Source organism: Tamandua tetradactyla, chromosome 15 (assembly GCF_023851605.1).
Source record: "Tamandua tetradactyla isolate mTamTet1 chromosome 15, mTamTet1.pri, whole genome shotgun sequence".
In the NCBI taxonomy this organism is placed as follows: Eukaryota; Metazoa; Chordata; class Mammalia; order Pilosa; family Myrmecophagidae; genus Tamandua; species Tamandua tetradactyla.
This window is the reverse complement of record NC_135341.1, coordinates 90,108,352-90,118,595: the sequence shown is the minus strand read 5'-3', so window position 1 is coordinate 90,118,595 and position 10,244 is coordinate 90,108,352. Positions and strand designations below refer to the sequence as shown.

Below are 10,244 nucleotides of genomic sequence, written 5' to 3'. Positions count from 1 at the left end.
CCATCTGAATCGATGTGACAAAATGCTTGCCATGCCCTAGTATTAGGACTTCTACACTGATAAGGTTTTGATCATTTCATTGATTTTTTAGTTGCCTAAAGTCATTCAGTAGAGATCCTTATTATTGTGGGGTGATAACCAGGATGTTTTAAGGTCATTTTTTTCTTATGTGAATAAAATGTCAATAAATTCATGTGAATAAAATGTGAAAAATATATCCAGTAACTAGGTTTCTGTCTGTTTTTTCTCAGGGTTATTTTTTTCTGGTTAATAAGTGTTGGGAAAATAATGATTGGAGACCATGGTTCTCTTCAGATACAGAACAAATAGCATTCAAATATTAGCTTGAGATTAAAATAATTATGATCAATCATGTTATAGGATCATCCTTAGATTTTCCAATTTTAAAAGCAAATAAAAAGATATTTGACAAGGAGCAAATGCAAACAAAACATTTCATACTTCTTATGTAACTCAAACTTAAGAATAGTATATATTTTCCCTATGAGATCATATTCAGCAATGTAGTATTAACACAAGATACAGCCTAGATAAAAAGTTTTCACAGAGTCCTTTAAAAGATATTTGCTCATAATGTTATGGGGAATTTGTGAGGGATGTTAAATTGTATGGGCATGAGAAGGTTGGCACTGCAATAAGGATTAAAGTAGTACCTGAGGAAAAGCTAATTGCAAACTATTATTTCAAGTAGTCATTGTAATATTTTTCTCAAGTACAAATGTGGCATGATTCATTCTAGCTTATATAAACTTTCCTCTTTAAAACAGTATGGTTACTGAGAATCATTATAAGAAAATTTTTTTTCCTAATTTCCACTATGTTTCAGTTTGCTAAGGCTGCCAGGATACAATATGCCAGAAATGGATTGGCTTTCACAAAGGGGATTCATTAGTTTAAAAATTTACAGTTTTAAGTCCATAAAAATGTCCAAATTAAAGCATTAATAATAATAATAATTAATAATAATCCACCCTTTGGCTGATAACATTCCTTGATCTCAAATGTTTCTCAACACTTCAGTTTTTTCATCTGTAAAATGGGCATAACAAGAGCAGCTGCCTTTCTAGGCTGTTGTGAACACTGAATGATGGAAGGATATAAATGCTTAGCCCAGAACCTGAGACATGGGAAGTGATAAATAAATGCTTAGCTGTAGAAGTGAACAAAAAAGAACCTTTCATGCATAATTTATGCTTCATATTTTATTGTAACAAAATAAAAATTAAAATGGTGATGGCAATTGTGTGTATGGATATGGCAACTCCTTGTAATAATTTTATTCTTCTTTCCTCTTTGGGCATTCAATCTGCCACCAGTTGAGAACCCTAACTTTACTATTTCTTGCTCCACATAGAAATATTGTTACAGATATGTGGAGAGTTAAAAAAAATTAAAGACATAAAAGTCCCTTCCCAAAGGAAAGGTGGAATGCCAATATTGATAGCAGATAAAACAGACTTTGGGAAAAAAATTAGGGAAAAAGAGTTTCATTGAATAATGCTCAAAACAGCAACAATAATTTGCTAGGAACAGCTACCAAATCTGAATTCATATGTACCAAATATGTGGCTCAAAATTTATAAAGTAAAAATGGACAGCACTATATAGAAATTTAATTATAGTGGGAAATTTCAACATTTCTTGAAAACTGATAGATGAGGTGGATTTGAATTTATTAAGAAAAATTCAAACAGTAAAAATAAGTCTTAATCCAATAATTTATATAGAAGAGAATGAGAGTCACAGAAAGTTTAGAAATATGAGTAGCCTTGTCCAGAAGTAGACAACACTCAGCTGTTTGATCTGCATCCATCTGCAACAAAATGAGAGAAGTGAGAGCAATGCAAGCAGACTTTCATAATAGTAACTTCAAAGGAATGCATTTATTTGTCAATATGTTTTTACAATTTCCCTTCTTTTAACAAAATATTGGTGGTGGTGGATTGTACTATATTTATTCGGTCGTTTGTTGTTTTAATTTGTGTAACAGACACAGGGTACAATTTGGAATTCTTAAACAAACTGCAAATGGACTCTGCCCATTTTGTTCTTTGGGATCCCATCCTCCTTAGGACACAAATCAGAGCCTTTGGTGGGCCATTATGTATGCATGGCTACAAGAGTTCTTCATGGCCCCTCATTATTGCTGCCTTTATAAATGTGATCTCTTTCACAACACTCCTGGGGCTGGTGATTCCTACCCATTTAACAAAAGAGTAAACTGAGCCTTGAAGAATTTCAATAGCTATCGATGTTGGATATTTTTTTACATTTATTACTTTACTGTAAGTTCAGGGCACTTTTTCATCAAACTTCCCCTCTCTTTCCACTACCTAAGCCCTGTCTGATTTGGGTTTCTTTCTGAAGTGATGCTCTTCAAATCTTTGGGTCTGACATCCCAGTTCAACCATAAAGTTATGCTTGCCTAGTTTTGAAAGAGCAAAGCTATTCATTCAGGGGGGAAGAGAAGTTTCAAACTCTCTGCATTAAGATCCTGTCAATATGCCCTCACAAATTGTATGCTTCTTAAGAAAAGAAAGCTGCTCTAATAAAAATGGAACCTACACAGCATGTTATTCTTTATAATTGGACCAAAGATCACAAAGAGAGCACTCTTAAAAGATAATCTGAAAATGAACGGGCAAATAACATAGTAATCACCAAATCCTTATTACTGGAAGTCTATACGCATCAGGAGGCCCTTTCTTCCTGGATGATCAGATCTGACCCCTATTAATTTTAATAGGAGTTAAGTAGTCACATCAAGGGAAGTATCAGTGAGTTCTCACAGCAAACCAACCCTGAAGACCTCCACTTTTGACTTTCTCTGAAAATGTGACATGTCACCTGATGCTTATCTTCTTTTAATTGTATATTGTGTGTGTATGTTTTTCTCCCATCTTTTTGCAGAGGAGGCAATTTGAAAAATCATTGCTATCTGCCTCCCTACAAGGAAGACATAAATTATATGAGAGGTTGTGGCATTGGGGCTGCTTGATATCCTTTGCTGATAAATTGAAGTGCACCTTCATAATTAATACACAATCTTGCCTGATAGACTCCACTGCACTAAAGCTTGGGATATCTGACTGTAATGAAAAATGATTGTCATGATGCACCCTGTCCTTTTCCCCCCTTTTTATCTCTATCCTCAAAAAATATGCACAGAATACATCTACCGAAGGTTTTGTTGGACAGCATCAGGAAGATCTCTTGGTTTTATTAAGCAGTGCCTTCAAAGATTCAGCAGAGACAGACTTGCTTCTGTGAGCTTTTTTAACAAGTAAGTGACATTTCCCTGCTTTTAAATATGGCTTTGTTAAGTTGTGCTTGCAATCAGAATACAAAAAATGCCCTGCTGTTCGAAACTTAAACCAAAGAAAAATAGATCCTCCTTTAGTTTTACTCTTGAAATGGAAAGTCAAGTGAAAGCTAGCATCACAAAAATCAAATTAGACTTAAAATTCCTGTGAGCACCCAGAATAGAAGATCAGGATAAACACTTCTTTCTGAACAATGAAACCAAACCAAACAATACACCATTCCCTAAGATTTTTTTGATAAAGAAGTGAGACTGTGCATTTGCATAGTACCACCTGACTTGAGAAAGTATTTAGAAAACTAAGCTTGCCAGTTCTCCATATTTCTGATTCAGATAGGGCAAGAATTATTATGGGTACTTTGCAGCTAAGGAACCTGAGATTCAGTAAGTGGTTGGGATTTCTCAAGGCAGACCTGTGGTCAGGTCTTCTGACACCTAGCACAGTTCTCTTTCCACAATAGGAGGCTCCTCAACATTTATGGTGATTAATGAGTCAGTAAGTACACATGGGTTGTAGACTAAACAGAGAAGATGGTATTATCACAGTACCAATTTTCTTCCATCATCCAATTCCAAAAACCAGCTAGACCCCTGGCTTCTTGAGAACCACTACTGCCACCTCATGCTCACCATTCCTGCCCCTAAGTCTGCACTGGTAACTGACCAGCCCTCACTATCACCAGCCAAGTCACATTTCCCTGCCCATCAGCAGAGACCAGAGCAAAGTCTCAAGGACTGGAGAGAGCAGAATCTTGGAGGGGCCTTGGCCTCTGGAGGTCCACAGGACTCTTAGCCAAAGGGGATGTTATTTGGGCAGCAACCTGAACAAAGAGAGTAAACTATGTAAAGAGTGAGGGAAAGATCACCCTTGTGGGTAGGGAATGACAGGTAGGGTAGTTGGGGATCATAGGAAACAGTCATGACCTCTTAGAAGCCCAGAAAGATAAGTGATGAGAGAGAGCTGTCTGGAAACTCTGAGCCTGAGGAAACACATACATAAATGGTCATCATCATCCGTACTCATCAGCCTCATGATTTGGGACAAGTCACTTCTCATTGAAATTTCTTCCAATCTAGTAAATTAGGAAAAAGCTGGAAAAATAAACAAACAAACAAAAAACCACCTGGACCACTTTGACTTAAAAATGTCGATTCCAAGTAAAGTTTGCCCCTAAAGACTTAATAATCTTTCTTCTTTCCAATTTTCCCCAGTCCCATTTTCTGTTTGGACTAGATTGCTATGAAAACCCTTTTGACACCACTCATGGGCTCCAGAGATGTTCCAGAGAATCCAAATATGAGGAATGATGAGACAAACCACGTGTTCTTCATTGATGAAGTGTTCTTAGTATAGATATAAAGTCATTTTTCAAAACAAAAGCCAGAATTTGGTGCAACAATGGGGGAAAATCATAAGAAAACACTTACTGTAGTAAAATAGATAGTAATTATTCCAAAGACAGTTCACATTATGAGATAGCTCTGCTGCTAACTTCATGAATGTCTTCAGCTGAGAATCATCTTGGAAAGATGACTGACCTTAATTCTTCAAACCAAATGCACATAGTTTAGGACAGAATATCTGTGTTCCCTTCTCATAAATGTATGGAAAGCATGGGCAGGAAATATCAAGAAATCAAGAATCATTCTAGAAACAAAAGTGTTTCTAACTTCTTGCTTTTCAAAGAAAAAAATAAATATATGACTTACTCAATAATACTTTGTTACATCTATTAAGTCTATTAAATATAATATTGTTCTAATTTCTTTCGATGATTTGGGATTTGTCCTAAATCCATTAGTTGCAAGAGTGCTTAGAATTTAGGAACATATGCTAATAGCTAAGTAGATCATGATAAAAGCATTCCTGTTGAAGAAAGACCAAGAATCTGAGGATTAGAATATACAAGCCCAAGTCATTTCTCTTCATTTACTGTGTGACCTCAGCCAAGTTGTTAGATTTGTCTGAACTTCAATTTTGTTATTAATTAGAGGTCTTCACACCTGCCAAGCTTATTTCATAGTATGAGACCAAATAAAACACATATGAACATAAAACATATGAATTAAAAAATCTGACAGTTATGAAGGAGGAAAAGGAAGAGAGGAGAAAGAGACGAACAATTACGAGTGGAAGAGGAGGGAAGGGGAAAGCATAGAATGGGCTTTCTTCTTACTCATTTTTATACAAATTAGAGTGATAGTAGACCAGAAGAGTTTGAGTAGTGATGGAATCCAAGGCTTACATTCTCTCTTCAGCATGTCTAATACAATTTCTAGAGTTGCACATGTTTCTTGGGTTTATTTATTATCCTTTTCATGTCTACTTTTAAGGGATAAATAATCCTCAGAAGAGTTGGGTTATATTGATATTAGTTATCATTCAAGCTGTACAAAGCCCCACCATCTAAAGAATAAAGGACAGATTTCTCTAGAAATGTAGGGAACTCCTGACTTGCCTCTAATCTCTCTGACAAATATGATTTCGCTTTCTCTAATCCTTCTTAACTACATTCAACTTCACACCAGTTGATCTAAACTCAGAAGAGATGTTGAGAGTTGCTATGGATGGAACTGGACTCTGAAATCTTGATATAGTCAGAGAGGAATGTGGATACAAGCTGGGAAGTTAATGCTGGAAGTTTGAGTAAAGATATTTAGGCCCACAGTCATTCTGTGGTAGATCATACCTGAAATGCTGCCAATCACCCTAGGAGATAGGTATTGCTTTATCTGAAGTTCAGAACATTGAATTGGTTCATAACTGCTAGAGGTGGACCTAGGATCCATACTTTCAGACACTGAAGATTGTTCTTTGTCTTTTATAGGTAGTTGGTGGTCAAATCATAGAGGTTCTTGAAATCCAAGTTAAGGAGCATGGACCTCTCCTACAGAATACGGAGTTCAATGGACATTTTTGTGCAGGGTCATGATTTGATGAAAGGTGTAACCTGGAGGTCTGATTCAGTGGTAAGAAAATGTTCATGGGAAAGCAGGTTGGAAGCAGCCAGGATCTGATTCACAAGGACAGCAGTAGGAAGAGGAGGAAGCAAGGCACATTTAGAAGAAGGAGAATTTTCAAAAGCAGAAGACCAAGGAGATGGGGATTGCTGGAAATTTCATATGCAGAAAGAAGAATTAAGACAAAATGGGACAGATCAGCAAGGGTTGTGAGCTTGTGTATGGTGGAGGAAGCTGGGATTGACCAGATATTTAGTTCTTCCTGGAGATCACAATAAGGTGCTCCCTAACACTTTCCTCTGAATATTTAAGTCATCAAGTCTACAAACAAGAGACAGGTTATCCATCTGTGGGCAAAATCTCAGCCACAATCTGTGAATTACATTGAAACTTGGGTACAGCTCAAATCCCAATCAAAGGGACCCACTATAATGTCTGAGAGGAAAGACCAGAAGGAGGTAATAATTTAGGAAGTGGGTTCCTAGTGGGTTGTGTCATACTCAGCAAAACAAAAGCAAACTTTTGAGATCAACTGAGAGGATGAGAAGAGCCTGGGACACAGAAATGGGAAGTCCAGAAATCCAGACCAGGTAGGCCCTGTAAAGAAACTTTCCCACTAAGATCACTCTTTAGCATGGAGTTTCCCCCGGTGGTGATGTGGGCATGAGGCTGTCCTAACCCAATGTCATAAACTCCAGCTCATTTCCTGGGCCCCTGACACCATGCTCACCGAGCAGCCTTTTAGCCTTACATTATCCACCTATGGAGAATGAACATTTTGGTCAACATGTGCATTTTGTCACTGACAGGTCAATTTGTCACTGAAACTGAATCAATTAACATTTTGGTAGATGTCCATCTGACTTTTTGAGCTTAGCATGAATCCAGATATGAGGATCCTTTCCACTGACCCGATAGGGTTTTTAGATGTACAAGGGTGAATGGCAAGTTCTGGCACTGGACCATGATCTGATGCTTCTAGAAACATTCTACTGTAACCACATGTTCTCCTTTCAGATGATAGCAGTCCATAATCTCTTGACTGCTTAGGGATGGTTCTCCTCCATGTGAGTTCCTTGATAGCTGAACTTGATCATATGTCTTATTCTATGCTTTTCACACACAAAGAACCTGATGAATTAGAAAACAAATAAATGACTGACTAAATGAACATTTGCTCATCTCCAGCCTATTCATTTCCCAAAAGTGTTCTAATTTTGATATCATATTGTTTTGTGGGTGAAATACTTTCTTTGAAGCTTTGCTCAATACCAAAACAAGCACTGGTAAAAGCAATTTCTATAAACTTTTCACTGTGCTCCAACCACACACAGCCCTTTATTAATGACACTTCCAAACTCTGTTACTGTGCTCAAACTGGCAAAAGGGAGTTCTGTGCTCACAGAATGTAATTCAAGAACCAATAAAAGTTGATTACATACATATGACATGTATGGGCTGGGAGTAGGAGTCCTGGATGGCTTACAAAGCGAGCGTCATGTTTCATCTTCTGCCTGCGGTTTTATGAGAGACCTGCATGAAGCCACAATCATCCACATCATCCCTTTCACTAAACATCATGTAAACAGAATCATGTTCTCATTCAAAAATACATCTGCAAGACCATAGTTCAGAGAGAGATTTAGGCTCTGTATCAACTTTAGCTTTATGGTAAGCTCACTAGAAACTCAGCAATTAATCAGAAGGTAAAATAGATCATCTTTAACTATGAACAAATAAAAGAAAATAGACTGTCAGTTCCTTGATTGGAATTGTAGCAGCTGGAGGTCCATGATCTTATGCAATGAATTAGTTTATTTTACTGTAAAATACATGCAAAAATAAAGCCACATTTTTTTTGCTTCCAAATCATAGCATTGACTGATTAGTATTAGTGAGAAGACTTTTTTTTACATGCGCAAGCACCAGGAAATGAACCTGGGTTTCTCAGAAGACTTTTTGCATGGCAAAAGAAGATGCCTGGACATGTGGCCATTTTCCTCTGAGCCATGGCTGCAGTGATACCCAAAGCCTTACTCCAACCAGTGTTGAAATGCAACTACCTTTGGGTAGCGACAGGGCAACTGTCTGCCAGCCCCATAGCACAGCTGGGTTTGAACAGGAAACGAGGGAGACCTTCTCCAGGGAAAACTACAGGGAGTTTTTGGTAAGCAGAATGCAATTACCCTGGGTTGAAATTTGCCAGATTATGAGGTAAACACTAAACTGTTGGCAAAAGCATCATGGGACTTTCTCCAATATAGACTGTGTCTTAAAAGGAAAACAGAATGAGAACATAATTATGATCATATAATTATGTTGATGTTAGTAACTATAATATTTTTCAATAAAGATGCTTTAATTTCCCAGAGTTGAGAGTGAAAAGTGGTGGCTTCAACAATTAAAACAAAGGATTCACAATAAATGCTGTATCAGCAGATTCATCTCGATGATTTCCTTCAAAATCAGTGACAGATATGTTTATAATTCCTTACTAAGTTCTGGTGACTGCTCTTTCTACAGGACAATTCCTTAATAAGTTCTGGTGACTGCTGTTTCTACGGGACAACTGCAAATCTGACCCACAACAGCATGAGATCTCTCTAGATCTTGCCTTGACTTTAGTTTTACAAGCCCTTTTTGCAGCCATTTCTTTTCTCTGTGTCCTCACAGCAATTTGAAAATATGTGTGTTTCAATGATCTCCAATTTTACAGATGAGAAAACTGAGTCTTAAGGAGAATAATCGACTTGTCACAACTGCATATTGAGAAAATCTCAGTGCTCTGCTTCATTGTGCTTCCAGAGCAAATTTGAATAATACACATCATCCTTTCCTTCTAGAAATGCTAATTTATGTTTCTCAGTATATTTTTTAGTGCCAGATTTTAAAATTACATAAGACATAGTTTTGAAGTTGAAGTCATGAAAAAGTTCAATCATGACTAGTTGACTAGAAAATATATTTGATAATAAAATTTCAGTTAAAAAAAATGGGTTACATAATCCATTTTGCTAAACGTAGACTGCAAGAATCTAATGAGAGTCAACCCTGAAATCAATCACTCGAGAAACTAAATTGTTAAAGTTCTTTTGAAGTACTTTCCTGATAAATGGCATTCTTTAACAGAGCGCCTGGGTAAATGCCGTGCACTCATGATTGATCGTCAAGAATCTTGAGTTATTTTAAAAAGGATGTTTCATTTTTATATTGATATGCACTTGTAATACATGACACACAGGGATTCAAATTCCAGTTCTACCACAGTCTGAACGACCTTGGGTAAAGACCGTCATACTGCAGTGAGACGTCTGGAGGTGGAATGGGATTGATATTAAACACATAGCTGGGGGTGATTAAATGATACCTATGAAAATGCCCAGGATGACATCTGCCTCACAGCATGTCCTCCAAAGTTAAAAAAAAAAAATTCCAATTGTATTTACAGTTACCTACCTTCAATCAGAATAAAATACTAAAAGAATTCACCAAACATACTTCTCAATAAATGTACTAATGTTTATCACAGTCCTTTGAAATTTAATTTGGGCATTGAAATCAAATGACTGAAAGAACTAAATCACAATCAGGATTTGTGGATACAAAAAACACTTTAAAAATTGGAACAGAAACATAGTAGAAAATTGTTTCAAATGAGCAGAGGCCCAAAGCACCTAAATTCCATAAACACTAGTCCTTTCCATTTGACTGATTTTTACTCTATTATTATTTATCTAATATTTGTAAATGCCCATTAAATGTCAGGCAGTGTGCTATATAATTGAGAATGCAAAAAAGGACAAAAAAACTATATTTGCTGATCTCAAGAGATTCACAAAATAGCCATTAAACACCTATGAAGACATTATTTTCCTATGATAATTATGCTTATTGATAAATGACGGTTACTTAAGAACAAAGTCACTTGGAGATGCTTTTA

General features: G+C 36.6%; 1 long non-coding RNA gene across 1 annotated transcript; it reads right to left on the bottom strand.

The window, feature by feature from the left end:
• Window positions 1–1,617: 1,617 nt before the first annotated feature.
• Window positions 1,618–10,234, bottom strand: LOC143657703 (uncharacterized). Its single transcript, XR_013162963.1, has 2 exons — window positions 7,216–10,234; window positions 1,618–1,834 (listed from the first exon to the last, which is right to left on the bottom strand). It is a non-coding gene; the product is annotated as an uncharacterized LOC143657703 (long non-coding RNA).
• Between the last annotated feature and the right edge of the window lie 10 nt (window positions 10,235–10,244).